Raw genomic sequence first — 7,531 nt, forward strand, 5'->3', positions numbered from 1 at the left:
GGTGAGTAAAAGAAATTGTTTCCATGATAGGTGACTAGTAGTGATGAGAATGACAAGGACGAATATTTTGATGCTGCTAATTGTTTTGAACTGGTATTCACTGCATTTTGGAGAGGTGGAAGAGATTCAGAAGGAAAAAAAATGAATACAAGGTATACTAGGAAGTTAAAGGGTTATGAAATTGCAGAGGGAAAGGCACTAATTGAATAGCATTTTCACAACGCTGCCACAGGCATTATAGACCAATAGTTTCTTTGACTATATTGAGTTTTTGGTCATCTGACCTAATGTCACCATTGTGCTTCAGTGTCACACTTTGTTTTACAATGGTCCTGTGAAGTGTCTTTGTGCATTATGTTTATAATACTTTTAAGATAAATTAAGTTGCTGTTGTTGCAGTTCTACGATTGCACAATTAGAAGTGGAGGTTCCTTCTTCTATCACCAGAATACACCTGAGACATTAAGGGGTGCATTTTTCACTCTGATGAGCGGGTGGAAAAACAGAAACCACCCTCTAAATTAATGGAGTAAAGGGCATGACATTGGTCCAGACAGATGTGTAATTTAACACATTTGTCCTTGATGAGGATCATATTTCATTATTTATATGAACAATGTGTCTTTTTTTCTCTTAGTGGCCACGTCCTGTTCCACTTTACCCGTAATGCCCTCATCCTACGTTACTTGACAAATTCTATTATTGATTCCAGAGAATAAAGGGAATTTACATTCAGTTATTTGTACAAGTATGACTCATGGATGGTGGGTGTTTAAGTTCAGAAATGTTTACATTCCAATTCATCCTGATGACAGCATTCATCAATTCAAAGTTAATGTTCCATAAATAGATATTAACAACATCTGTATAACTTGAAATCACCATGTCTCAGAATAGTTTTGCAATTATACAATTGTGATATCGCCTTCCACAAATCCAACATACTTTTGTGGAGGTAACCTTTAATTCTTTAAGATAACTCAGTAAGTATTGAATTGTTTTAGTTTCCCTTTTCAGTTGAAGGAGGAATGTACACAGGAACTGAACTAATCATATAAGTTAGCCATTCAGGCACAAGAAGCCTACTTTCTAGGAGCAAGTTACAGCAAATGCTGGATTCAGTACTGAAAACAAAAAAATGCTGGAAATCACAGCGTGTCAGGCAGCATCTGTGGAGACAGAGCAAGCTAACGTTTCAAGTCTAGACGACTCTTCATCAGAGCTGACATGAAGTGTGGAGGGCGCAGTGTTTGTGCAATAGTGAGGGGAGGCGTGGAGTGCTGGGGGAGGAAGGATGTCGATAAGTCTATGTTCTATATGAGGCTCCTTCTGTTTCACCTCTCTTCAATCTGGGAAGATTTCCTGTAATGGTTTGGTACAACTGAACAGTTTGCTACGCCATTTCAGAGGGAAGTTAAGAGACAACTTCATTAATATGGGTCTGAAGCTTCACGTAGGCCAGACCAAGTAAGGACAGCTGATTTCTGAATCCCTAAAGGTCATTAGCAAAGTATCTGGCTATTTAAGCCTCTCCTGATTGTCATTACTGAGAATAATCTTGCAATTCCAGATTTATTAAGCTGTTAAATTTGAATTCCCCCAGTTTGTTTGGTTGGATTTGAACCCATAAACTCCAAAACATTCCCACAAGAAAAAAAGACAGCTAAAGTGATGAATCAGAAATCCTGGTTTGACTTATCTTGTATACTTCAAAATGGAGCTCCATTGTTACCAATACATTCACTCTCATGTATTTTTTTAATTGTGCCTCTGAACTATTAAACCAGTAACATTGACACTGCACTCTTGTTCCCATCATAGGTCAGGGCAGATTGACTGCCCTTGACCTTAAGACAGCATTTGATCATAGTGTGACATTGAAAGGATGCTTGTGGTGTTTGGAAACCAGTAACTCAATCCCAAGACAGTGCTACAGGAGTTCCTCAGGACAGATATTTTCTAAAAAAACCTGTTTAGACATGTTATTATATACCTTTGGAGCAGGTGGGACTTGAACTCTGATCTCCTAGCTCAGACATTGCCACTGCGTCACACTGAGCTCCTACGTTCTTCAGGGTAGTGTTAGAGGCTTCACCATTTTCAGCTGCTTTATCAATGACTTCCCTCCATCGTACGGTCAGAAGCGAGGATGTTTGGTGATGATTGCGTAATATTCACTACCATTTCCAACCATTTACAGCTTCTCTGAAACAGTCCAGACCCAGAAGCAGTGAGATCTGGACAACATTCAGGCTGTTTGTGGCAAGTGGCAGTTGACATTTGTGTCATACATGTCAGGAATCATCTCCAACCAGAGTCTAACCTTGATGTCCAACGGCATTACCATCACCCGCATTCCCTACCATTAACAAGATCAAAATTCTGGAACCATATCTCTCACAGAAGCATGTGTGTAATTGCAGCGGTTCAAGATGGCAGCTCATGCCATCTCAAGATTGATTAGGATGGTTCATAAATACTGTTATACAATGATGCTCACATCCCTTGAACACATTTAGTTCAAAACATATCTTTTCACCGTCATGCATTTATTTAGTATTCTAGTGGATGAAGCTATGCTACTTGCCTCAAGCACTCCATGTGCTGGTAAGTCTACACTTTAACAATCTTCTGGAAAAGTGGTTCATCTTAACCTCTTTAATAATTTTATTAGTGACTACCTTATAGTTATAGCTTCTAGTTTTGGACTGTCATTAGGTTAAAAAAAAACTTCCCAATATCCATCCTATGAAACTCTGTATTATTGTAAAGACCACCATCAGATGGCATTCTTCCCACTATTAGGAAGTCTCCTGTATTGTCTGATTGGTCCCTCCTAATTATCCTTCATCTCAATCCAGAGGGATTCTGCTTCCATCTTAGTTTGAGTTGTGCCTTTTCTTAACTTTCTTTATGTTACCATGTTCTTCAATATTTCACTTCCAGTCCTTAATGCAGCCATTTCTCATGAAGTACTTGGATTTATTTGTGATTCTCTTACATTTATTACTCTTGGGTTTTAAATGCTGTGCAATTCTCCACCTCTTGATTATTTTAAAGATCTCCATCCAGTCACTGATTTCCCATTTCCACAGATTAGAGCTCCAGCTCATTCAATCTTTCATGACAACTATACTTGTTAAAATTGATAAATTGCCCATGTTGTTACCTGCTAGTAATATTCTGTAAGATATGGTGGAGGATGCAGAAATCCCAAACTGGTGTTGTCTAAGGGGAGCTTTGCATTCTGATGACACTCATTGGGAAATAGTGTTCAACGGGGGGAGGCGATGGCCTAGTGGCATTATTGGTGGACTGTTAATCTAGAGACTCAGATAGCATTCTGTGGACCTGGGTTTGAATCCCGCCATGGCAGATGGTGGAATTTGAATTCATTAAATATCTGGAATTAAGAATCTAATGATGACCATGAATCCATTGCTGATTGTTGGGGGAAAAGCCCATCTGGTTCACTTTAGGGAAGGAATTTATCATCCTTACTTGGTCTGGCCTATATGTGACTCCAGACCCACAGCAATGTGGTTGACTCTTTACTGCACTCTGGGCAATTAGGGATGGGCAATAAATGCTGTCTAATCAGCAAGGCTCTCATCCTGTGAATGAATAAAGGGGGGGAGAAAAACCTAGAATGTTTCATGCATAATAGATATGGGAAATCATACAGATGATATTCCATATGAACTGCTGACAATAATTTTGGAATTCAACCTTGACATTCATTTCCTAATGTTTCCTATTTCTTTAAGTATCAAACACATTATTGTCATGTTCACTATTGTGACATCACTTAAGATTTAATCAGAATTTTAAAAACTAATTTAGATGTCTTACTAAATAGCTTGATGTGATTACAATAATGATTTAAGACGTATCTTAGGGCTTTCGTGGCATAATGGCAGTGTTTCTATCTCTTGGTCAGAAGTCTTGGTTTAGTGTTCTATTTGCTCCAGAGGTATGTTCTGACATGTCTGAACCGGTTGGCAAAAAATATCTGTCAGCTATATTCAAGCTGTGGAATACAATTTCTTTAAGTATTAGCCCTGAAAAAGAAACCATTCTAAAACTCTGTATGGCAGGTCTTTCATAAAGATATTAAAAATAATGTTCAAACGCAGATAAAACTGAAAGGAAATGACAGGTTTCCTGATACGTGCTCTCCCTGTTTCACAGCTGAATGCACGGGATCTTGAGATAGAGAATTTCTCTTCTGTAAATATACTTAACTCCAGATTAATGACTGCAGATAGTAATATTGCATATTTGTAATTCTTGATTTTTGCAGCAATTTTTTGACTTTACTGAATTGTCTTGGGTAGAATGTGATGTTTTACATAAACATCTCACTAGTTTAAAATTTAATCTCTCAGCTCTTAAGTGGTTCGAATGTGTACTTATCTATGCCCTTAATATGGAAAGCCCCAAAGTGTCTGAAAGATATACAAATTCATAAAATGAACTTTGAAACCAAAGAACATTTCTTAGAGGTGATCAGAAGTTTGAATTTTAAGTTGGGCTCTAATGTAGGAGCCAGATGGAGTGCAAGAAGGGAATTTGAGTGAATGGACCTAGATGGTAGAATTTATGACTGCCGGTGATAGTGCAAAGGAGGCAGGCAAAGCAAAACAGACAAAACAAGGGAGACTGAAAGATTCAGAAAAGAGGGATTGTTATGAAATATCCATACGTAGGTAAAAGGAAGACAGTAGAGGTGATTTAAATATGACAATAGATTTTCAAAAGGGACCAGTAAGTCACCAATGTATGTTCTGAAAATTTCTCAGAAATTTCTTATTGAGCAATCTGAGGCAACACTAGCCTTGAGCAAATTATAATGAGTGTGATGACACATTACATACACAACTTAATTCTCCTTTGTGTTGGCTTCAGAAATATTGGGAAGAAAAACAATCAGTATTTCAGAGACCCCTAAATAATGCACTTAAGTGAATCATGCAATTCAGCAAACTTATAATTATATGGGAGGTCCTGCTTCATCTGAGCAGGAGCCATCTGAAAGAGTGTAATTTCAGCTACTATACAAACTTCAATCCTGTGTAAAAGTCAACCTCCAAATTTTAATTAAAAAATCCAAACTCATTTTGCACTTAACACCTCCTTGCTTCTGAAGTCAAACACAACCCAGGTGTGAACCAACTTGATGGAATGAGATATTTTCTAATTGACCTGCTCAGAGATGTGATGACACTCCCATGGAGTAGATTGGACTTGAATCTAGGCGTTCTGACCCAGAGGTGGGGACACTACCACTGCACCACAAGAACCTTCATCTTGATAGAGTTGCAGAATAGCGGAGTATTAAAGACAGCCTTTTGGCTCCTTTTGCACCTTGAAGAACAGAGTGGTGGAGACAATCTGGTTCTGATGACTGTGTGACAATGAGATGATGGTAAAGTGTGGATTTTAACCACTCTAAAATACTATTTGTGTAAAGGTTGAGCACTACCTTCTGACTACAAATTTGAGCTTAGAAAATTGACTTCTTTTCTCATTTCCAGCTTTCCACCAGTTCTGGCTTATCTTTTGATTTCAACTCAACAATCTCGAATTTGGTAGAGAGAAGGCATTGTTGATCTCGACAGCAGAGTTAGGCAAGAATATTTACAATGTATCTGGATCAGTTCTCAATGAAACAAGTTTACTACTGGCAATTAATTAATAATAAAAATAAATTCTCAATGCAAGCTATCATTGAAAACTGGAGCTGTAGTCTTGGTTATATTCTTATTCCATTCTCCTGGCTGGTGCTAGAATTGCATATTGTGGAAATTAATGTTTTAATCATGTGATTTCCCACCGGCGTTTGTAAATAACACCAAGTTCATGAGAGTGCAGTTTAATGACATGTGTTGGCTCCCAGCAAAATTGCATGAGTCAAATTCATCCTCCAAGTTTCTGATATCTCTGCACCTAATTCCTTGGTCCCGGAAGTGGAGGTACCGATGTTGGACTGCGGTGGACAAGGTTAGAAATCAGAAAACACCAAGTTATAGCCCAGTAGGTTTATTTCAAAACACCACCTTTCGGAGCGTAGCCCTTTCGTCCGGTGAAATAAGACAGAAGCACACAAAACACAGAATTTATTTGTAAAAGATCAAAGGGTCACACAACTGATGAGGATGTACTTAACAAACCTAAAATGTTGTTAAATCTTTAGTCAGTTAGAAGGTTTTAATTGATTAATATGTATATGTAAATCCCTGAATTTCTTTCAAGTCACTGCCCTGAGAGAACTAAATGTTTTATCGGTGTAAAGAAGAGGTGATATTTTAGGTCAGGCGATGCATATTCAGTATGACACACACACCACACACACACACACACGCACATGTGCACACATGCACACACACGCACACGTGTACGTAAATCTTTGGGGTGAATTTGTATTTGCAGATACATTCTGTTTTGTTCAAAAAACACACAATTTATAGACAGTGAGTCAATGTGGCGTTTTATAAATTCCTACTTTAGAAATCAAACCAGTCTGACTCTAAACCAAAACACAAACTATTCTAAACAAGGCCTCACACCAGATATGCATTCTCTGACCTAAAATGTCACTATTTCTTTACATTGATAAAACCTTTAGTTCTCTCAGGACAATAACTTGAAAGAAATTTGGGAATTGACATATACATATTAATCAAAAAAACCTTCTCACTAGTTAAAGATTTAACAGCATCTTAGGTTTGTTTAGAAAATCAGCATCAGTTGTGTGACCCTTTGATCTTTTACTTATAAATTCTGTGTCCGATGCCACCTCTTTCACTAACACCTGAAGAAGGAACAAGGCTCTGAAAGCTTGTGTTTTCAAATAAACCAGTTGGACTATAACCTGGTGTTGTTTAATTTCTGACCTTAGTCCCTGAAGGCTTTCCAATAAGTAAAGCTAAATGATCCTCCTTCCCTTGCTTCATGATTATAAGAACCTGATCCTCGACAAATTTTAACAGATAGGGTGTTCCAGATCATGAAGGATCTTCTAAACAGAGTAGATCAAGTGGAACTGGTGGATAGATTAAGATTTAAAATAATTGGCAATGGAAATAATGGACACTAGAGGGAAAAATAATCTCATGCAGCAAGTGGTTAAGATCTAGAATGCACTCTCTGAGAGTGTAGTCGAAGCAGATTCAATCAAAACATTCAAAAGGAATTGGATCACTATCTGAAAAGGGAGAGTGTGGATGGAGAAAGCATGCAGGTAAATGGCAGGAGGGGAAGGGCTTCTTTAGAGAGCCAGCATGGACATGGAATCATAGAATCCTTGCAGTGCGGAAGCAGGCCATTTGGCCCATTCGAATCACACCTACCCCCGAACAGCATCCCACCCAGACCACACCCCACACCATCCCAGAATTTCCACAGCTAATCCACCTAGTCTGCATATCCCTGGATACTATGGACAATTTACCATGGCTAATCCATCCAACCTGCACATCTTTGGACTGTGAGAGGAAATCGGAACACCTGGAGGAAACCCACGCAGACA

The sequence above is a fragment of the Rhincodon typus genome, chromosome 33 (genome assembly GCF_021869965.1).
Source record: "Rhincodon typus isolate 14 chromosome 33, sRhiTyp1.1, whole genome shotgun sequence".
Taxonomy (NCBI): domain Eukaryota; kingdom Metazoa; phylum Chordata; class Chondrichthyes; order Orectolobiformes; family Rhincodontidae; genus Rhincodon; species Rhincodon typus.